Consider the following 24,259-nt stretch of genomic DNA (forward strand, 5'->3'; position numbering starts at 1 on the left):
TTTCCCTTCCCCCAATAAGACCATTTAAGTGTGTGTTGAGCAACTACAGAATACTGAATTAAAAAGTTTGGCCAAAACCAAAAAAACAACAACAACCAAAAAAACCAAAATAATAGAGATAAAGAGATCCAATTGCTCCAAAGGGTCAATCGTTATGAATCACATTAGCTGAGGCATGGGCAGCCCATGATCATGGTTTAAGGAACTTTTCTAACTCAAGAAAACTGTTTTGGTTTTCACAGAAACACAATCACTGATTTTATTTAATGCTTGCCCCGGGTTCTTCCAGTTGGAAGCCAACCTCTGTCTCTCTTCCCACAGCCGGTCTCACACTGGCTCTTCGATCACGTCCCTTCCCTCACTTCTGTCTTCCCACGCTGTGCTGCCCCTTGAGGGCGTCCCCACCAGTGCTCGCCGACGCTGCTCAGCCGTCACCCACACCCCGCGTGCCCACGTCATCCCCACGTCATCCAGGTTCCCACGCTCTCTGTCGACGCTGCTCAGCCGTCACCCACACCCCGCGTGCCCACGTCATCATCCGCGTGCCCACGTCATCCCCACGTCATCCAGGTTCCCACGCTCTCTGTCGCCTTGGAGGTCTCTGCTGCCTGCTCATGCTTCCCTGTTCTTTTTTTTTTTTTTTTTTTAATATCTATTTATTTACTTATGATAGACAGAGAGAGAGAGGCAGAGACACAGGAGGAGGGAGAAGCAGCCCGACGTGGGACTCGATCCCGGGACTCCAGGATCGCGCCCTGGGCCAAAGGCAGGAGCCAAACCGCAGCGCCACCCCGGGATCCCCGGCTTCCCTGTTCCTGACCTTGAAATCACCTCTTCGTCTTCCTCTTGAGCTTGAGAGCGGCTGCCATTCCCTCCCCTCCCCTTTACTGGCATGTGTTTACTTCTTTATTCTTTTTTTTTTTTTAAGATTCTATTTATTTATTCATGAGAGACACAGAGAGAGAGGCAGAGACACAGGCAGAGGGAGAGGCAGGCTCCACGCAGGGAGCCCGACGTGGGACTGGACGCAGGACCCCGGGATCACGCCCTGGACCGAAGGCGGCGCTAACCCGCTGAGCCACCGGGGCTGCTTTTTAATTTCAGCAGTGGACTAGCTTGTGAAGCGTCCGTGGACCCGCGGCGTGGGGGTGGGAAGCCCTCCGCTCCATCTCCCACGGCCGCGCTGTCACCCCCAGGAGCCACTGGGAGCCGTTGTGCATTTTTATCAGACAGTAATAATATACATTAACAAATGTGTATCTGCTTCTGTAGAGTTCTTTGGGAATTCTACACAGGTCTGTGGCTTGCTTTTTTTTCTCTTTTATTGTTTTCAAATCACTTGAAAAATGTAAATAATAGAGAAGTATATGGTATACAACATAAAAGCATCATCAAAAAAACCGTAAAGCTGTTCGAATCTTTATTGAAGTCTCTTTCTTTTTCTCTCGGTAACTCCCTCCCCCTTTATGTGTGTGCAAGCGCGCGTGCACACACACACACACACACACACAGAGTACTGATGGACATTCAGGTTCCTAGCTGGTTGACTATCACAAGCAACACTGCAATAAACAACTTCATGAATATCCATCTTTGTGCACATGTCAATATTCTTTTTTTTTTTAAGATTTTATTTATTTGTTCATGAGAGACAGGGAGAGGCAGGCTCCCTGTGGGGAGCCAGATGTGGGACTTGATCCCAGGACCCTGGGATCACCACCTGGGCCAAAGGCAGACACTCAACCACTGAGCCACCCAGGCGCCCCACATGTGAATATTCTGCAGCACAGATTTCCAGAAGTAAAAATGCTGTATTAGCATTTAAGTGATATACATTTAAAATATTATTAGGTCCTGCAAAGTTGCCTCCCAAAACAATTTGCTCTCTCACTAGCAGTGAAGGAGGGTATCTTCAGAACCACATTAACATGGTGCTACCAATCTCTGAACTTTTTTCTTTTGCCAATCTAATACATTAAAAGTAGGATCCAGTTATTTAATTTGAATTTTGTTTCTGTTGCATGTTGACAAGAATTGTCAATCAGCATATTGTTTGCCTTTAATTTCATTCGTGATGCCCTTCACTATAAGGAAGTATTTTTATATAGTCAAATTTATCAAGATTTGCCTTTATGTTTTCTTGTTTTCCTTTTGTCCTAAAAAATTCCTTCCCCAGGCTAAACTTATTAAATAACTTTATAGTTTTATATAAATTTGAATGTGCAAAATGTGCACACATGTTGTGTTTGTGTATGTGTGTATGTATTTCTGGACTTTTTTCCCCATCATGCTATGTATTTCATCAATAATGCCACCCTATTATAGTTACTATAGTTTTATAGTCTGTTTTGATGTTTGACAGAAAAATTCCACTTTATTGTTCTTCTTGGACAATTTCAGGAAGCTACTTGTCAAAATCCATTTTTAAAGTCCCAGAAATTTTTAGTGAAATCTCCTTGAATAAAGATTATTTACAGTAAAGTCCATAGAGGGGCATTGAAAATCTCCTACATGTTCCTGGGAACCAATAAGGCTATATGCATGTGAAAAGCTGTGTGCATGCCTGGGGTGTGCACATTCCCAGGAACACCTGAGGCCAATGTTCTCACCTCTGGCTGACCTTCAAGCTCTGCAGAAACAGGAAGTGAGAACTAAGGCAGAGTTCTTGCAGGAGCTTTGAAGATATGTGTCCACACACAAATACACACAACCAAAGGATGAGAAACATGTTGGTTCAAGGCGTATTAGCTTTAAAGGCATAAAGTTTAAGATAGCCTTTCTAGAAATCCAGCCCAGTGACTTCCACTTAAATCCCAATGATCTGCCTAGGTCTATTGCCCACGGTTAACTCTAAAGGCACCTTTAGAAAGTGTCTTAGCTCCGCACATTGCTACTATTCAGGAAATCAGTGTTCAATGTGTAAGAATGGCAGGCTGATCATTGATAAGGCAACTAGCAGTACCCTCCACAATGTGTTCAATTTCTACTTCTTGGAATTATCTTGTAAACTAATAAACAGATTTTTAAAAAGTCTATGTGGCATAAGTTAGGTGGGTACAGAGTTTTTTAGTGAGTCAGTTAAAACAAGCTTGTCGATAGAATTTCTAGGTTCTTTATTATTGTCAGAAGAGGTGTGTTGGAGCGCCTGGGTGGTTCAGTTGGTTAAACGTCTGCATTTGGCTCTGGTCACGATCCCAGAGTCATGGGATTGAGCCGATATCAAGCTACCTGCTCACTGAGGCGTCTTTGTCTCCCTTCCCCAAGCTTGTATTCATGCTCTCTCTCTTTCAAATAAATAAATAAATAAATAAATAAATAAATAAATAAATAAACCTTTAAAAACAAAAAGGCAGAGGGGGCGCCTGGGTGGCTAAGTGGTTGAGTGTCCGCCTTTGGATCAGGTCATGCCGGGATTGGGTCCTGCATCAGGCTCCCCACAGGGAGCCTGCTTCTCCCTCTGCTTATGTCTCTGCCTCTCTCTGTGTGTCTCTCATGAATAAATAAATAAAATCCTTTAAAAAAAGAAGGGATGTGTTATTCTTTCATCATGATTGTGTTTTCTACCTGGCATCCTAGGACCTCAGAACACTTTATTGAGAACAATAGCTAACATACACATAGCACTTGCTCTGTATCAAGCACTGCTCTAAGAGATCAATGTATACATTAACTGATTATCATGATAACCCTATGAGCTCGATGCTTCTCTTCATATTAGGAGAAGAATAGAGACATACAGAGATGTTGATTAGCTTGTTCAAAGCAAATTAATAAGTACTAGATAATAAGTACCAGCTTCGGGATCCCTGGGTGGCGCAGCGGTTTGGCGCCTGCCTTTGGCCCAGGGCGCGATCCTGGAGACCCGGGATCGAATCCCACATCGGGCCCCCGGTGCATGGAGCCTGCTTCTCCCTCTGCCTGTGTCTCTGCCTCTCTCTCTCTCTCTCTGTGACTATCATGAATAAATAAATAAAAAAAAAATCTTTAAAAAAAAAAAATAAGTACCAGCTTCAAGATTGCAACCAAAGCAGTCTGGCTCTAGTTTCTGTTCTCTAACTCCCTAAGCCTCACTCTAATGTGACCATCCATCCTTGTTCAGTATTTTAGTTCTAGTCTGTTACCTTCATTTCCAGATTAGACATTACTTTCTTTTATTGTATGCCATCTATATTTGTTTGTATTTAGCAATATCTCTGCTCACAATTTCTTGACTCAGACATTCCAATTCCATCTAGAGTATTTTTCCCATATTTCTTTAAAAGTTTCCTTTGTGGATACTTCTTTATTATCTCTTACTACATTGAAAATAATTCACTGGGGATCCCTGGGTGGCTCAGTGGTTTAGTGCCTGCCTTTGGCCCAGGGCGCGATCCTGGAGTCCCGGAATCGAGTCCCGCGTTGGGCTCCCGGCATGGAGCCTTCTTGTCCCTCTGCCTGTGTCTCTGCCTCTCTCTCTCTCTCTCTCTGTCTATCATAAATAAATAAATAAATAAATAAATAAATAAATAAATAAATAAATAAATAAATAAATATCTTTTAAAAAAAGAAAATAATTCACTGTGTTACTGTCACTGAAATATAAGATTTTACTCTTATTGACATTTCTTTGTAGGCAATCTGGAGGTTTTTTGTGGTTGTTTTCAAGATCTTTTTATATTTTATGACCTACAGTAGCTCTATGTTTTATCTAGCTGTGGAATTTTTTTACTTGGGGTTCATTTGGCTTCTTTTTTTTTTTTTTATCATTTGGCTTCTTGTATTTGAGAATTTAGATAGAGCAATAGTTTTGAAAAGAATCTCAGTCATACATCTTTGAAAAATGGTCTCTTTGTATATGCTAGACCTTATTGCTGTCACTTCCTTGTTGTTTGGTATAGTTTTATATTCTATATGTCTTTTGGATGGTGTTCCAAGTAATTCCTTCAGTTCACTAATTCTTTAGCTATGTCTAACCTGCTCTTAAATCTCACTGATTTGTGACACATTTTTGTCAGTCATATGTATTGCAAATACCATCTCCCACTTTTTAAAAAAAGATTTTATTTATTTATTCAAGAGAGACACAGAGAGAGGCAGAGACGTAGACAGAGGTAGAAGCAGGCTCCTCGCAGGGAGCCCAAAGTGGGACTCAATCCCCAGACCTGGGATCACAACCTGAGCCAAAGGCAGACAGATGCTCAACCACTGAGCCACCCAGGTGTCCCCTATCTCCCACTTTTTGGCTTCCATTTGCATCCTCTGTCTTTAATAGACAGAAGTCTTTTAGTTTAGTAATATCATCAGTCAGGACACACTGCTAAAGCTTTACCAGCTTTATCCTATCCAGGTGCTCTTCCTTACCAAGAGCTCAAAATCCAGAACAGGGAAGTAAGGACCTCTGAAAATTTACCTCTCCAGGAAAGCAATGAGAACACTGGCAAAAACTGTCAACATCAACTTTTCCCAAAAACTCTGGAAAGTAAGATCTTCAGCAATCTTATGAGTGCTTATTCAAGATGAATTCAAGGCTTTGTTTTTCTTTTTCTAGTTCCTTTAGGGATAAGGTTAAATCATTTGAGATTTTTCTTGTTTCTTGGGGGGGGGGGGTCTGTATCACTATAAACTTCCTTCTTTTTTTTTTTTAATTTATTTTTTATTGGTGTTCAATTTACTAACATACAGAATAACACCCAGTGCCCGTCACCCATTATAAACTTCCTTCTTAGAACTGATTTTGCCAGGCCCCATAACCTTTGAACTGTTTTCATTTTCATTTGTCTAAAGGTATTTTCAGGTTTCTTCTTTGATTCCTTCATTAACTTACTGATTGTCTAGTATCAAACTTTCCTTCTGTTTTATGGCTGATTAATATTCTATTATATGGGTATACTGCATTTTATTTATCCATTTATCCATCAATGGACACTTGGGTTGTTTCCAGCTTTTGGCTACTGTTAATAACGCTGCTATGAATATTTGTCAACAAATATTTGTCTGAGTTCCTGATTTTTATTTTTTGGGGTAGATACCCAGAAATGGAATTGCTGGATCATGCAGTAATTCTATGTATCATATTTTGAAGAACTGTCAATCTGTTTTCTGGAGCAGTTGCACCATTTTACATTCCTACCAACAGTAGACAAGGGTTTCAATTTCTCTATCTTTGCCAACACTTGTTATTTGCTGCTTGTTTGTTTTTCATAATAGTTATCCTAATGGGGTGCAATCAATTGAGATTTTAGTTTTAGTGATTATATTTTTCATTTTTAGAGTCTCCATGTTTTTCAAACTTCTATTTTATTTTATTTAATATCACAAAATATAATTCTGAATGTGGAATTTCTCTATTGGAAGTTTTAATATGTCAGTTTCAATTGTCCCTTTTACTACTCATTTCACTAATAGAGTCTATTTCTTCTCTGTTTAGTTTGTAAATTATTATTATGAATTTCTCATTTCCTTATACATTTATCTGCAGGATTTCTTTGAGTTTGCAGTTGAAGGTGAGTTCTTCCAGAAAGGATTTGTGTTTATTTTTACCAGCACCTGGAAGGCCTTGCTAGTTTAGGGCTACTTTAAATTAAATTCTGGCCTGAGGTTGTTTAGCTTCATAAGTAGTATAAACTTGTGTGAAAATTTATGTGAGGAGCAGACTGGGATTATGAATTCTCAAGAGAGACTTTTACCTCTTCAATGAACAGCAAGGTCAAGGTTTCTCCATTGTCTCTTTCTGCTTGTTGATTTTTATTTCTTTTTCACCTTAACCCAGACTGTCACTCTTGGGTCCCATTTAAAGGCAGGAGGAAGTGTCTCCTATTATATTTGCTAATTTTAGAAGATCCTCAGCATTTTTTCCTTGCCTGAACCTTAATTAAGATGAAAGATATTTTACATTCCTAGTGGTAAGATGGAACACAGCAAAGGTACAAATTCTTCTCAAATTAATTTGTAATTTGAAGGAAATTCCATTCAACATTCCAGAGTTATGTGTGTGGCAGGAAAGAAATATGGTAAAAGAATTCTAAGAATAAATTCACATGGAGAAGAAATGGAGAAAGAGAAATGAGAAGAGGGAAGAATTTACCTGCTTGATATTGAACTATAGCATAAAGCTGTCCAAAGGAAATAGTCTAATACATAATTAATAACAAATCAGCCTAAATAGCTCAGAAGTAGACCTTATAAAACATAAGATTAATATATAATGGAGAACATATCATAAGTCAATGAGAAAGGGATGGATTATTTAACAAATGGTGTTGGTCAACATATTGGGGTGGGGGAGGCCTATATTCTCACTTTATGTACACATTAGGTAAGTTTGGGATAAGGTAAATAACTGACTATAAAAGCAGCTGAAAATAAAAGTAGCTGTAGGGACACCTGGGTGGCACAGTGGTTGAGTGCCTGCCTTTGGCTCAGGTCATGATCCTCGGGTCCTAGGATCGAGTCCCACATCAGGCTCCCTGCAGGGAGCCTGCTTCTCCCTCTGCCTATGTCTCTACCTTTCTCTCTGTGTCTCATGAATAAATAAATAAAATCTTAAAAAAAAACAGCTGTAAAATCATATATTGTATGAGTAACTCACAATCTCTGGTCAAGAGAAGACTTCTGAAAACAAAAGCAACTAGACACATATCATAAGGAAAAATAACTAGATAAAAATAGAAAGTTTGTACAGTAAAAGTCATAGAATTAAAAAGCTATGACCTAGGTAAAAATACTCAACAGTGTAAAAAAAAGAAAACAATTCCTCTGTCTTTGTGATGTACGACATTACTTTCTTATTCTAAAATAGTTTAGTTTCTGCTTTTTTTCCCAAACTCATTTATTCCCCATTCAAAATGCTGCCCCCAGGTATCAGAAGTGTGTCTACTAACTTAGTAAAAGCATTATGACATGATACTTTCCTTCACTTCCTATAAATTCAAGTCTCAATCCATTATAATTTCTCTTTAGCCTGAAGAATGTCTTTAGTATTAAGAAATACTAGTGCAAGTCTGCTGGCAACAAGTTCTTTCAATTCGCATTTATTTGAAAATGTCTTTATTTCAACCTTGGGATATTTTTTGCTGACTACAAAATTCGGAGTTGACTGTTATTTATTTGTTTTCTAAAATGTCACCCAGTGTGTTCTGGCCTCCATTGTTTCCAGTGAGAATCCATGTTTTTTTCCCCTGTTTATGATATGTTTTTCTTCCCCACTCTGGCTGCTTTAAAGAATATCGCTTTGGACTTCAGCAGTTTGACTAAGTAGGGTGTTTTTTCTTTGTATTTGTCCTGCTTCTGGTTTGCTGAGCTTCTTGGATCTATAAATAAATATTTTTCATGAAATTTATATTTTTTTGGTCATTATATTTTCAAATACCTTTTTTTGCTAAGTGTGTGATTTCAGGCAGCAGCAAGTTTATCTTAGGGCCACAGAGTGTGGTGAAGGGGCTGAGGTTAGGCTGTGAGAACCTTTGAACAAATCATTTAAACATTTAGTTTCCTCTTCTACAGGAGAGAAAATTATAATCTTCACCTTGCGGGATTTCTTTGATGCTTAAATAGAATGGTGCTTGCATAAATGGTGCTTAGCTGATGTAAGTAAATGGTAAGCCTTATTCTGTTTAAAGCATTTCTCTAGGAAGCCCCATCTAAAGTGCACATATAATCAATTATCTTCTATGAATATCCTAAAAGACTCATTTGTTGAATAATTTGGCAAACAGCAAGGCACATATATATATTCTTTTGCTGTGCTTGGACTGGGGAAACAGGAAAAGTTTCCAGCATGGGTGCTAGGGTTCTGCAAAGGCAAATGGACACATATATTCCAGCTTGATCAACAACCTGCCTTTCCTAGCCAGGAGAACTGTTCCATTCATCCTTGTTATAAAATGTGTACTGCGTGCAAAACCACAATGAGATACCACCTCACACCAGTGAGAACAGCGAAAACTAACAAGACAGGAAACAACAAATGTTGGAGAGGATGTGGAGAAGGGGGAACCGTCTTGCATTGTTGGTGGGAACGCAAACTGGTGCAGTCATTCTGGAAAATAGTGTGGTTCCTCAACGAGTTAAAAATAGAGCTACCCTACGACCCAGCAATCGCACTACTGGGTATTTACCCCAGAGATACATATGTAGTGAAATGCCAGGACACCTGCACTCCAATGTTCATAGCAGCAATATCCACAATAGTCAAACTGTGGAAGGAGCCACGATGTCCTTCGACAGATGAATGGATAAGAAGATGTGGTCTATATATACAATGAATATTACTCAGCCATCAGAAAGGACAAACACCCACCATTTGCTTCAACATGGATGGAACTGGAGGGTATTATGCTGAGTGAAGTAAGTCAATCAGAGGAGGACAATCATCATATGGTTTCACTCATACGGGGAATATAAGAAAGAGTGAAAGGGATTATAAGGGAAAGGAGGGAAACTGAGAGGGAAAAATTAGAGAGGGAGACAAACCATGAAAGACTCCTAAATCTGAGAAATGAACAAAGGGTTACAGAAGGGGGTGGGGGTGGGGGATGGGGTGATTGGGTGATGGGCACCGAGGGGAGCATTTGATGGAATGAGCACTGGGTGTTATACTATATGTTGCCAAATCGAACTTCAATAAAAACAAAAACAAAAATAAAATGTGTACTTCAGGTGACAGAATGTGCAACACTGGAGATGTCCATATTGTTATATTCTCTGCTACCGCAAAACAAACAGGAGGGCAGATTGACTGTCAGAATTAATGTCTTCCAGTTCTCTCAATTATCATTGGTTTAATCTGACAAGTGTTTGCTTTAGACCTTGATGCTTTGTCTATGGGTAATTTACGGCACCAGAAAAACAATAGGGTTGTAACTGCAAGAGATAAATGAGGTTTCTAAATTACCTGTTTCATTTCACCATGTTGTTTAGAATGCTAATGTCAGTTTGGAAAGGTTGGCTCATTGTGAGGGAATGTGTATGTATGTTGGAGGGGAGGGCTCCTGAATTGCTGTTTCCTGAGTGATTATTTGTGATGGGCAGGTAGAGATCAACGCTGGAGATGAGTGGAACTGAATGAGGTCTACCGGGAGGAAAGATGTGCAGATTAAGGAGTTGTGATGACATGTGTTGGAAGGCAAGGAAAGAGAATGCATGTTAGGTGAGAGAGGGAATGGGAACCTGGCCACAGCATGAGTCTTCATGCTCATTTGCTCATTACGGGAGAATGAATGTAAAAATGTATTGAAATGCTGCCCATGGTATCTGCCAACATCTATTTGCATATTATTGTTCCCTTAATTGGCAATATGTCCCGTGAATGCGAAGAAAGTTTTGGTACAGACAGAAGGCCGGGCACCATTGCAAATATACTTAGGTCACTGTAAAGTCAATTAAGGTATTTCTCCTTCACTTGAAAAAATTCTACTCATAGTTAATTAGTAAAGTCGACAGTTATATTGACTGTAACATCAATGTTTTACATACAGGGCTTTAAAAACTTAAGATTATTACTTGAGAAAAAGACACACAAATCAAAGCATCTCTGCCCCCCAAAGAAAGAAAATTCTGAGAGGACACCTTTGTACTTTTTGGTCCTTTGATAACCAATTAGAATACCACCCAGCCAACCTGATAGATGATCAGTGATGGGATTAATAAACTGTTGAGGACAACTCACAAATAAATCTGTCTGGTAACACTTAAGTAGGAAATCTAGTAAGAATAAAATATTCTTCTGAAAATTCTTTTAAAAAGTAACAACAGCAAAAAAATCAGGGCATCTGTGCTGGTCAGTTGGTTGAGCCTCTAACTCTTGATTTCATCTCAAGTCATGATCTCAAGGTCATGGGATCAAGTCCCCACTGCACTCAGTGGGGAATCTGCTGGACATTCTCTCTTTTCCTCTCCCTCTGCCCCTCTCTATGCCCCTTCCCCCCCATACACACACACACATGTGTGCACTCTCACAGGCTCTCTCTCTCTCTCAAATAAATAAATAAATCTTTAAAACAAAGCAAAATAAACAAACAAAAAGAAAACCCAAAAGTACAGCAGTGATCCAAGCATTATGGTATGCTGAGTTACCCAGTTTGATCTGGTGGGAGTGTGGGGTTGGCTTGCCTGAAGCTTACTGGCATGAGAGACAAAGGAAGCTTCTGGGATGGAACTCAGCCTAAGGAGAGAACATTCACGTCCACAAGTTTGGTTCAAAGCCAGTATGAAAGAAAGGACATTTCTCATTATAGCCAGGCCATTCATATTGCACCCTTCAGCCTCGTTCCCAGGATTTCATGGGAGAGGAGGCTAATTAAAAGAAGGGGTAAGACATGACAAGTCTCCCCAGGCAGTGGGAGCACAGGGTCACTGGTGTGTGGTGTGTGCAGCTGTGTATCAGAACTAGAACAACTAAAAAAAAAAAGGAACTAGAACAACTGAACATCAGGCATATTTTCTCCACCTGGGATAAGCTTGGAGCACATGAATCTCCAAGGGAGACTCCTGGGCCAGATAGGAGATGTGGTAACTAAGAATGCATGGTATAGATCCCTCTGGGCACTCTGGGAATAGGTTGGGACACATCTGAGCAAGTAGGGGAATTGGGAATAGATAGTGGGTGCCAGTTTCTTTTGCATCTGCTCACATTCCTTTCCTTTTGGAATGACCTCTTCTTCTACTTCCATGATACTAGTGGAACCACCACTCAGCCTCCTCCCCACATTGCCCGCATGTCCCACAGAGATATACATGACCCAGGCTAGCCCACAAGAGAATGCCATTTTGCTGGAATCAGTGAAAGGTGCATATGCTTGGGCATATGACCCAAGCAGAGCCTATTAGAGTGTTTTTGTGGGGTTGAAATGGATTCTATGCTGCACTTCAAAGACCATTGTTTCTATCCTTGGAGAAATTTGGCAGTAAATATAGCCATCAGAAAAACTGTAAGATGGAGAGAATAAGACAGATTTTGAGGACTTGGCTTCAGTGTTATGTATATCTGGCAAATCCTAAGCTTTTCATTTACCTCACAATAAAGTTTCAGAATTTCCCTGCAATTGTTTACATCAGGTGTGGATTACTTGCAATTGAGTGATTCTTGACCAACACAAAGTAGTGATCATTTGTTTCTGGTTTTGACTATTTCAAACTATGGTCAGCTGTGGCCTGAAGAAACACAAATCTCAAAGAAAGAAGTCAGGGACAGATTGTCCTTTCCTCAGTTTTGTGCCCAATATCTCCTATGGAAATCATTAATAAGAACAGCAATATATTTTCAAAAATTTGAAGGTTTAATGAGATAATTGCTAAATATGATGTGTTCAAGACACTTCTGAAGTGTCCACATCTCTGCTCTCCTTAAAAGAGCCTCATATCATGATACTGGGGACCCGAATCTCAGACTGCAAAGTTCTCATTGCCTCTCTTTCTCTAAAAAATGAGGGAAAGGGGAGATAAAGAAGTGGAGAGATGTCTTTTGGGGGAAATAAGAATTCTAATTTGTATTTAGCTGGAGAGGAGTTGAGAAAAGACAGTGGGGCTTTATCCTTTCCATCATTACTTCATGTAGAATCTTTGATTTACATCTGAAATCCCTCCAGAATATTCATCATTCATCACTTAAATGTTTGCAGGCCTCCTCTGGGCAGACACTCTGCTTAGCACACAACAGTCGACCATAGGACAGGGCCTTGACTTTATGGAATTTCAGCCTAGCTGGGGGAAGATAGATAATTAAGCAATTGATTAAAATGAAACATAATATGTGTTATGGATGGGGAAGTATGGTGTGTTAATCAAGACTCTCAATAACAAGTGAGAGAAACCAAATTCAAGCTAGCTTAGGTAAAAAGAGGCTATTTATTGACAGCTTAACAACCTTGGGTACCTCTGTCTTCAGTCTTGGCTGGATCCAGGGTCTCAACAATGTAATCCAGTCTCTCTGTCCCCATCATCCTCACTCCCCTACCTCTATCTCTCTCTAACCTTTGCTTTCTTCTGTATCATCTTCATTCACAGGCAGGCTTTCTTGCTAGCAAAGATAGCCCTTGTTAACTCCTGAAAAACATCATCCTTAGTACATGGGATCTCATAAAAAGAGAGCTCCTTTTTCTTCCAGTCCCCATAGTGATCTCCTCAATTATTCAAAAAGCTTTTTTGGTCTATGCCTACCACTGTATCCATAATCGCACCCAGAACTTTGAGGTTTTACTCCTGGCAGGCCCTGTTTGTGGGCCTAAACTGAGGCTGCACTAAGGATCTGTGAGGGGTACTTTTGAACACTTTTTGGCAATCCCTGAAGATAACACGTGTACCTCATTAAGCGCATCAAGACAATTTTCCTGGAGGAAGCTGACATGGGAAGGGTGTATAACAGTTTTCATAGTAATAGCTAACACTTATCGCCTTGCTATGTGCCAGGCACTATGATGAGTCCTTTAACCATCTGTTCACATTAATATTCACCACAACTTCTAAAGTAGGAACAATTATTTTGTCCATTTCAGAGAAAATGAAATTGAGACACAGAGAAGTTAAGTAACATCCTCAAAGCCCCGCAGGTTGTAAATGAATAGAGTATTAGGTAAGTGAATTAGGAGGGGAGATGGTCCAGGTGGGGAACTGCCTGTGGGCAGACCCAGAAGCACCTCTGAGAAGCCTACTTGGTGATAGATGTGGGCAAATTGGGGACTTTAGCATCCTTGTCTTTCCACTGCCCTTAACATCCTTTCAGAGCTTTGTTTCCAGAGACTGATAAGCCCATTTAGTGACTGAGGATCTGGATGATAAATGACAACGAATTCCCTACTCATATCCAGAACTCTTATCAAAAACCATGCCTCTATCTAAATCTTTTTGAGAAGGCTTACCATGGGTGGCCCGTTATTCCAATGGCTTTAGTAAGCATTGCAACAACTATGTGGTTGCCTATGGCAGTTGTATGATTCTATTTGGCAGATGGGCTAGTCTTAGGGAGTAACCCAACCTAATTAATCTTTCATTTTTCCCTGGGTCCTGAATTCATTGGTACTACCATTCCCTGGTTGTTCCCTCTCTCCTTTTCCCTATACTGGAGAACTGTTCTGGACATAGCTCAAAACTAGTGGCCACATATCTGAATGTTTTCCTATTTTATAACAGGTCACCATCTCCACTGCAAGTACTCTGGAATCCAAAGTCTGAAACCATCCTATGGAGAAACATGGTATACATGCCTCACCCTAGAGACTAAGGATACATCATCAGAAGTGTTATATTTCTATTTACAGAGACATTTGGAGGACAGTCAGCTCATAATACCAGCTCTACAAAAGTCCAGAACCAGGTAAGTAGCTTGTGGTTATTATTAAGAGCAGACAGTCTGAAATACCATTCCATACTGTGGTTCGGAAAGATGAGGAAGAAGGTAACAGTGAGTGAAAAAACCAGTGAGGCATTGTTGGAAGCCTTTGAGGTAGAATGATAACCATCTGACTATGTTTAGCCACCATGATATTCTTTGAATGAACATCTTCAGTATGGGAACAGATAAAATCTGCTTTAACCTTTACTTCTTTAGAGAAAGGGAATATAAGGGAAGGGAGAAGAAATGAGTGGGAAATATCAGAAAGGGAGACAGAACGTAAAGACTGCTAACTCTGGGAAATGAACTAGGGGTGGTAAAAGGGGAGGAGGGCGGGGGGTGGGAGTGAATGGGTGACGGGCACTGGGGGTTATTCTGTATGTTAGTAAATTGAACACCAATAAAAAATTAAAAAAAAAAAAGAAACCTCAACCTAAGTTTCACTATGATGCAAGAATTATATTAAGCATATTTACCAACCAGTATGGCACAGGCACCAATCAATCAGAACAGGTGCTGGACTATAAACAGTGGTTCATGAACTGGTGCTATCCAGCTGAATCTCAGCCCTGTGATCATTTGTTCTCTTTTTACCTGTGAGACAGAATTCAATACCCAATACAAGACAATCAGATGTTCCTCTATTCTTGTGGCTCTCAAAGAGGGGGTGATTTTACCTTCCAGAGGCCATTTGGCAATGCGTGGAAACATTTTTGGTTCTGGGAGAGTGCAACTGTCATCTAGTGGATAGAGGCCAGGGATCCTGCTGACTTTTGAACAATACGCAAGACAACAAAGAGTTCTCTGGTCCCAAATGTCAATAGTGGAGAGAATGGGGAACCCTGCTTTAGGTTGTATCCTCAGCTGACCAGCAGCTGCCCATGCTCTGAATTATGACCAACCTTCTGCAGACAGTCTTGTTGGCAGTTCATTTTAGTTATCAACTTGGGGGGTGTGCCAATGGTTCTTACTGAGAAACCCTTCATTAATACTATGTCCCTGTGACTTTTTCTCCACTAGGCCTCTTAGTAGTCAGAGAACAAAATGATGAGGCACTAATGAATGTATTCCACTGCTATTTCCTTTTATGCAAAGCATGTGTTGGGTGAAAAAATACTGATGATGATAATAATAATGATCGGTAGCCTTTATGGAGTCATTATTATTATGTGCCAGGCACTGCATAGGGGCCTTTCAGGCTTTCTCTCAACTCTTAAAGCAGCTCATTAGCTTTCCTATTTTTTTTTTTTTAGATGAGGGAAAAAAGGCCTGAAGAGGTCAATTACCTACTGAAAGTCCAACAAGGAACTCTGTCTCTACTACTTGTGTTCTTAGCCACTGCATTGGGCATGTGGCCCTGATTGTCCACTCTCATAGGACAAATGTTCACTGTAAGATGCAAATATAGGGACTTAATCCCCAGACTGTGAGGTGAGCATAGCTCAAGGAAGGAATGGGATAACTAGAGATATGGCACACTTTTGAGAAATCCCAAATGTCTTTGCATAAAAGTCCTATTTTTGCTTTACCAAGTAGAAACTTCTAGGGTGTTTGAGTGAGCTGAGATCTCATACTTTTTTTTTTTTATCTTAATGCAGCAAGAAAGTTTTATCAGCAATGAGCATTCCCAGAAGGCAAGAACCACCATGTAGGCTTGGCTGAAGCTGGCATATCACCAAAGTGGCATGACTTTTTAGAAATCCAAAGAAAGCGATGGCTTCTGTCAGAGAGCAAACTCCTGCAGAAATTAGCTTAGCCTTACAAAAGGTCATGATCTGGTGAGCCGCTTCCAGGTGCCACGCAGAACCCTAAGGTCTGTAGGCAGACCTTCCTTGTTTGAGTCAAACAGGTGGAAAGGACAGTAGAAGAGGGTAAGGAGTCTAGGTACTAGGGTCCAAGATCTTTTCTTTGATTCCTCTTCTTCCGGCCAGAAGAGGAGAAGGAATATTAGGAGGATAGAGAAAAGAACACAGGGTAGGATGGAGCTAGCATTTCTTGACCACCCATTCCCCTCCCACCCACTTTCACACATTATTTCATTTAATACTCTCAGCAGTCAAGGGTGGATAGCGTTGTCCTCATTTAAGGAGACTGTGAGATATTACATAACTTGATCAAAGTCACAAGTTGGTTAGCAATGGAGTCCAGATTCATGCCCATGCCCATGTCCATTTGATGCCAAAGCCCCGTTTTCCCCACTCTGCCACTCTGCTCACAGGGGGAAGTAACAGCTTTCCGAAGCTCATAGCAGATTGCTCACGTCAGCTGAGAGTCAGTGGGCTGCTTGTGTAAGCAGCACAGCTACTAGACTGCAAATGATGTAGACGAGGACATGGAGAAACTTGAAGCTTTTCCTATCATCCTCATTGGGAGGAGAAAGCAATTGTTGGAGACACCTTATGGCCACAAATTAATCAATAAGCAAATGGAGACATCATTCTTAGGTGTCCAAAAGCCCTGCACTGCCAGTTTGAGGCTCTGGGGGCCTCTATTGGGTCCCGTGACCATGAAGACCATACAGTGTCTCTCTGCTTCTGTAAAAGCGGAGGTTTGCTCTGGGGGTGCTTAGGTCATGACATTTTCAGCTCTGGCAGTCCTTTAAAAATACAATTTCCACCATATATTAATTTGCTAGGGCTGCCATAATGAAATACCACAGACTGGAGTGGCTTAAACAACAGAGATTTATTTTCTCACTGGGAGTCTAAGATCATGGTGCTGGCAGATTTAGGTTCTTTTTTTTTCCCCACACATTAGAACTTCATCTTTATGTACACATTTGTTTAACAGTCACTGAATTTCTAGGCTAGGTTCAGGTAATTGAATAGCCTTTATAATTAGCTTATATTGTCTGGATCCAAGGTATGCTGAAACACAGTCTGGAGTGGAATGGGAAATAACATCTTTCTAAAGACAGGCTTAGAAATTCTAATCCAGTAAATTAAGATGTTTCTCTGGAATCAAGGCTAACTCTACCTGGCTGTGAGGCCACCCTTCACAGGTATAGCCAAGAAAACAGGGTGCAGACCACTAAAAACAAGACCAACCAATTCACCCTGTGTTATGGTACCGGTTTTATAATTCAAATCACTTATATTCAAAGGTAATCTCACCAAACCTTTGTAGGATGTGTGCACAGTCAAAACTGGGATCACTGCCATTGGTAAGCCAGCTGCTATGATGAGCCATATGAACTTGTGTCATATTTAAGATGAGTCGAAAAAGACTATTTGCTGTGAGACCACAGAAAGGAGCATTAAGTCCAATATATGTTGATTCATGCTCAAGTAGATTCCTTTTGGCCTTTGGGAATTAGCTAACTTTTCTGGTTATAGTATTGAAAATTAAGTTTTCCTTGACAGTATCATCTGGTTCATGATTTTCCATCTAAAAACCTTATGCTCTCCTCACAGCAGTTGGTACCTCCAGAGTTTTCCTCAGTGACACTGGGGCTCACTCCAACCTTTGTTCAACTAGCCTGAGTGTGGCCATCTTTGGCTGACACATGACTGAGGCCCAAGTTTAGTTTCTTTTGAAGCTTGTAGATGGCCATCTTCTCATGATGTCCTTAGGTGGCCCCTCCTCCAGGCTCACACACCCCTAGAGTCTCTCTGGGTGCTCTAATCTCCCTTTCTTATACAGATGTCAGTCATGATGGATTAGGTCCTTATTTCATTTCATCCCCTCTTTAAAGGCCCTATCTCCAAATACAGTCACATTCTGAGGTTCTGAGGGTTAGGTCTTCAACATTAGAATTTTAAGGGGGGTCAATTCAGTCCATAACACACTGTAAAATTCAGAATATTTTCATGCGTTTCCTAAATTTATATGTCGATGGACATAGCATATGTATGTTAAAGGACAGAGAAAAAGTATGGAAAATAAGTTAAAAACTCTTTCATGGGAGTGCCTGAGCTACCCAGATGCCCCACTATTTTAATATTTTTATTTTGAACATTTATGGAGAAGCTATTGTATCACCAACTTTTCAGAGCTCATGCTCTAGTTACCTGGTTACCTGGCACTAAATGCCTGAAAAGCTTGTCAACAGTTAAATGGCAGGCCTGGGCTGGTTTCTTGATAGATCACAAAGGGCAGTGAGAGTTGAGGATGAAGGCATGAGTGTTCTTTGACTATACAGATTTTAGGGGGAGGATGGGGCTGGAGGCAGATTTTTATCTTATGTTTTGCTACAATCTTGATTTTTTTCAATCTTGATTTTTAATAACATCTATTGGGTTTGTTATAAATTTTCAATGTAGAATATTGAGGTAATTAAGTATACAGAACAATTAAAACACCTAGGGACAATATTTTTATGTTTCCATCTTGATTATATATAATATGAGTGTACAGAATATACACTTAAATATATGGAAATAAGTGTATGTGTGTATATATAAAATTTTGAGGACAGCAATATCGTATCCCATTCTTACTATCTGAGTACTTCCTTTAGCATTAAATATTATTCAAAAACATGATATTTAATGGCAGCTTAATATTCTATTCCATTTTGTGAATGGATCTGAATGTATTTAACCAACTCTTCATATTTGGACATTTATGGACTTTTTTCTTTTGCTTTTATAAACAACCGTGTGATAAATATACGTGGACATAAATCTTTGTGGTTATCTCTCGCATTTTCTTACAGCTCTGCATTCTTACAAAGATTCACATTGTAAGAAAGTCTCTCCTACTTGAGGGTAGGCACACTGTCTTTGTCGTAAAGAAAAAGCACTTTGTACCATAACAGAGTCATGCATACAGCTGGCTTCAAAGGTCTCCTGAAATTTGGCAGAGATCTGATTTTATTCTCTATCAGCTAACCAATAGTTATATCCTCTAAACCCCAGGGCTGTATTTTTCAATGCTATTGGGCATCAGGCTTGTGACTATCTCTTCTGGAGGGGCAATGTTTTGTGAAGGTATTTATATTTCTTCCCATCTGGCCCTGGGGAGAATGTCCCTAGGATAGAAAAACTGTATTAATCAGGACTCTTTTGAATATAAGTAACAGAGACCCAACATAAATGGCTTTGGCCAAAAGGAACATCTCTCTGGCTCTTAGCCAAATGGGCAGCTTCAGTAAGCGCTGGAATGGGGACTTGGGCAGTATTAGCACTCACCTCATCCCTCACCTTAGACTCCTCTGAGTCTACCTCACTCTCTCAGGCTGGCTAATTCTACACAGCTGCAACTGTGGCTGCTGGTGGCACCTGACTGACACCTGTCCAGTTCTGCTGACAGGGAGGAAAAAGATTTCTCTTTCTTCCAATTTCCAATGGAATTGGGATGGCTTCTGAGGTGATCTCAGCTCATGTCATCTACTTCACTGTGGTCAGGGAATAATAGACTTGGAGCAGGGGACTCCCACCCACAACACAATTTCTATGCTGACAGTGATGGGGTTCTGTGACATGGTCATTCCTGTTGAAGATGCAATAGTCGGGGAAGTTTGGAGGGACAAGAGCAGAATGTCCCAGAAAAGGGGATAGTGCTGGTTCTGGGAGAACAGAAAGGAGCTGGCCAGGTGACAGTAGAGGTCTTCTGAAGAATGCAGTGGTAGCTATGTTCTTTCCCTCCCCATCTGGACCCCCAGGGAACCAGGACAGTGATGGTTTACCACTTAGTCCTTACAGGGCCAACTACTGACAGTCTTTTCCTGCAAAGTTTCTGGTTGTGAGAATACTCCTTTGTTATGGAAGATGAAATGCTCCAATTTAGCATTTTGCACAAGCCCACAAATCAGTCTAGTCGTTGAAGTTAATAATAATGTTCTCTGGGCATTCGTTATGTGCCTGCCACCTAGAGTACTAAACTCATTATATGAATATCCTCATTCATTCATCACCGACACCATAATCCTTGTTTTAGAAATGTGGAAAGTAAAACTTGGAGCAAATGAAGTAATTTGCCTAACACTATGTATTTTAGCAGTTGCAAAGCCAGGATTGAAGCCATGTTCTCTGACTCCAAAGCCTATATGCCTAACCCATTCAGGATACAATCCTGAAATACTAGAAAATGAAGCAGCTCAGTTTCCTTGATCTGCTTAATAATAACTATTATTAAATGAATACTTTCTATATGTAGACCTATACCAGGTGCTTTACATATATATGTGTGTATATGCATATACTTCATTATATTATATATAAATGCAGATAATATACAGTTGATCCTTCAACAACACAGGTTTGAAGAGTACAGGTCCACATACGAGTGAATTTTTTACAGTACAGCATTGTCATGTATGTCCTCTTCCTTATGATTTTCTTAACGTTTTTTCTCTAGGTTACTTTATTGTGAGAATGTAGTATATAATATATATAACATAGAAAACATATGCTAATTGACTGTTTATGTTATCCATAAGAATTCCAGTCAGTTGTATGCTATTAGTAGTTAAGTTTTATGGGAGCCAAAAGCTATATACAAATTTTTGACTGCATGGGGGTTGAGTGGGGTGGAGTGAGGGAGGAGGGAATTTGATGCCCTAGCCCCTATTTTGTTCAACTGTAGAGTCTGATTATACATATAATACATAGCTTTATATATAACCATATTACATAGCATAATACTATATAAAACATACAGTATTTATTTAAATGTATCTTTATATACACACTATATATATTATTTCTGTATAAATACCATAAAAACCACAGTTTTAGTTTTACAAAAAAATTGAGGGGAATATACGGAGAGTTTCTATATACTCCCTTTCCCCACACTCAGTTTCCCCTATTATTAACATCTTGAATTAGTGTAGTACATTTGCTATAGTTGAAGAGCCAATATTGAACTTTTATTATTATCTGAATTCTATAGTTTATATTAAGGTTTACTTTTTGTGTTGTACACTCTATGGGTTTTGACAAATGTGTATAATGACATGTAACCACCATTACAGTATCACTTAAAGTAGTTTCGTTGCCCTAAAAATATCCTGTACTCCATCTCTTCATCCCTCCCTCTTCTTCCCTATATAAGCCCTTGGAAACTACTGATCTTTTTATTTCTCCGTAATTTTGCTTTTTCTAGAAGTTCAAATCATATAGTGTGTTGCTTCTTCAAACTGGCTTCTTTCACTTAGCAATATTCATGTAACACTCCTTCATGTCTTTTCATGGCTTGATAGCTCATTTCTTTTCATTAAGAAGCAGTATTCCTTTGACTAGATGTATCATAGTTTATTTGTCCAGTCACTTATTGAAAGATATCTTAGTTGCTTCCAAGTTTTGGCAATTATGATTAAAGCTGGCAGAAACATTCGTATATAAGTTTTTGTGTGGACACAACTAATTTGGGTAAATACCAAGGAATGTAATTACTGGTCTATATGGTAGGACTACGTTTTGTTTTGTGAGAAATTGCCAAAGTGTTTTCCAGATTAGCTGTACCATTTTGCATTCCCACCACTAATGAATGAGAGTTCCAATTGCTTCATATCCTGGCCAGCATTTGGTGGTATGGGTGATTGGGGTTTTAGCTATTCAATGGGTGTACAGTGGGATCTCATTATTTTAATTTGCTGTTCCCTAACAACATATGATGTTAAGTATCTTTTCATATGCTTATTTGCCATCTGTGTATCTTCCTCAATGAGGTGTCTATTCAGGTCTTTTGCCCATTTAAAAAATTGGGTTGTTTTCTGATTGCTGGGTTTTAAGAGTTCTTCATATATCTGCAGTGCCAGTATTTTATTAGGTATGTGTTTTGCAAAGATTTTCTCCTAGTCCATGATTTATCTCTTCATTCTCTTTAACTCTCTTTTTTTTTAGATTTTATTTATTTATTCATAGAGACGAGAGAGAGAGAGAGAGAGAGAGAGAGAGAGGCAGAGACACAGACAGAGGAAGAAGCAGGATCCATGTAGGGATCCCGACGTGGGACTCGATCCTGGGTCTCCAGGATCACACCCTAGGCTGCAGCACCAAACCGCTGTGCCACCTGGGCTGCCCAACAGTGTCTTTTATAGAGTAGAGGGTTTTAATTTTTATGAAGTGCAACTTAATCAATTTTTTCTTTTGTGGATTGTGCTTTGGCATTATATTTAAAAAGTCATCACCGGGGGATCCCTGGGTGTTTCAGCGGTTTAGCGCCTGCCTTTGGCCCAGGACGCGATCCTGGAGTCCCAGGATGGAGTCCCTCGTCGGGCACCCCGCATGGAGCCTGCTTCTCCCTCCTCCTGTGTCTCTGCCTCTCTCTCTCTCTCTCTCTCTGTGTCTATCATAAATAAATAAATAAATCTTAAAAAAAGTCACCACTAAACCTCAAAACTACTTAGATTTTCTTCTCTTATCTTCTAGCATGTTTTTCATTTCATTTTGCATTTTATATTTAGGTCCATGATTTATTTTGAGTTAATTTTTGTGAAAGGTATAAGATCTGTGTCTAGAGTTTGTTTTTTGTTTTTGTTTTTTTTGCATGTGGATGCCCAGTTGTTTGAGCACCATTTGTTAAAAAGACATCCTTTCTCCAATGAATTGCTTTTCCTCCTTTGTCAACGATCAGTTGACTATCTTGTGGTATTTCTAGGGTCTCTTTTTCTGTTCCACGTTTACACATATTTTTTTTTGTTTTCTTCCCAGCTTTACTGACTACATATTTTTCATTGTCACCAGGAAGTTATGCCTATCTAGCAGGTAATTAATTCCTTGTTTTGCAGATGGGGAAACAGGCTGAGAGGACAAATGCAATTTCCCTAGGCCAGCAGCTAGCCAGAAGAAAAAGCAGTATTGAAAACCACATCTGTCTGACTCTCATTCTCTGCACTTTCTGTGCCCCTATGCTACCTGATGGTGCTAGGCTGGAACCTGGTCTGTCACAATTAACTTTAGAAGATGCCTTCCAGGGCCTGAATGTTAGCATCTCCTTTCCTTACTGATCTCTGAAATAATGGCTCGTTTGCTCCTTGATTCTGATCAAGGTTGCTTGTCACTCATGGTCCCTCTGGACCTGCCAATCCTTAATCTGCCTGAAATTTAGCTTTACCTAAAACATTCAGCCAGTTTGGGGTGGGTTTTTTTTTAAGCTTTTTTCTTAACTTTTTGCTAAGACATTGAGCACTATTTTTTCACTGGCTCACACTGAATCCTTTTTGCCAGGGAGTTGCTTGCTTATGGACCTTGTCACTGAGGGTCTCCTAATGTCTTTCTGGATGGGTTGGATTGCTAAACAGAGCACAGTACTTAAAATCCTCTTGGTTAAGTTCTCCCCATACACCCATCGGGGTCTGGAACTCTCAGAATTTACACATTAACTCTATGTTCCCTTTCTGTGTTGCCCAAACAGGGCATCTCTACAACCTACTAAATTCTATTTTACTGCTAAGAATCTTTTTAAAAATGCCACAATCGTATTTCAAACACTAAGGGATAGATTTCTGATAAGAATACAAGGTCTTTAAAAAAAAGAATATTAAAGTTTAGACCCTCCAAACAGGGATGAAATAGCTTGCAGAAGACCACACAGCAAATGAAATGGTCGAATTCAGATTCTAATCCAGATCTGGTGCAAAGGCAAAGAGGGTGGTCCTTCAATCATCCTTCTGTGGGAAGGGGGACATCCTTTTGATGCCATTGTCAGCAACTGAAGGAGGTGGGGTGGGATTCAGGAAGAGCTCCAGCACAAGAGACCTCCACAATGCAACTGGAGTGCATCATATCACCACTGTACAATTGAAACTGATTAAAAAAAAAAAACAGCACATACCTAGTTGCTCATAATGACACCTAACACTGTTCAAAGCGCTTCGCCAATATTAGCCCATTTCTGTGTTTGTTAAAACCTTTCTGAAGCTAACACCATGCAGTTATATACCTTATAAACTGCTAGTGTAATTCCAAGACGGTTTCCTATCCAGTGGGTGACTATGAGCCCCCATTACTGACTGGGGAGTGGGGGTAGTTTTGAAGGTGTGGAAAGGATTCGAAGGCCACGAAC

The 24,259-nt window shown here is 40.0% G+C and overlaps 1 protein-coding gene and 1 pseudogene across 2 annotated transcripts in view; one reads left to right on the forward strand and one right to left on the reverse strand.

Annotated features, from left to right (window-relative positions):
• Positions 1 to 24,259, forward strand: part of SLC7A1 (solute carrier family 7 member 1) — a 139,713-nt gene that overhangs the window by 34,638 nt on the left and 80,816 nt on the right. For both annotated transcript variants that reach the window (XM_077868242.1, XM_077868238.1), the window contains exon 2: positions 14,104 to 14,287. The gene's annotated coding sequence lies outside the window, so the exon portion shown is untranslated. The remainder of the gene's footprint in view (positions 1 to 14,103; positions 14,288 to 24,259) is intronic.
• On the reverse strand, positions 17,096 to 17,692 carry LOC144296599 (transmembrane protein 126A pseudogene; annotated as a pseudogene).

Source organism: Canis aureus, chromosome 24, assembly GCF_053574225.1.
Source record: "Canis aureus isolate CA01 chromosome 24, VMU_Caureus_v.1.0, whole genome shotgun sequence".
In the NCBI taxonomy this organism is placed as follows: domain Eukaryota; kingdom Metazoa; phylum Chordata; class Mammalia; order Carnivora; family Canidae; genus Canis; species Canis aureus.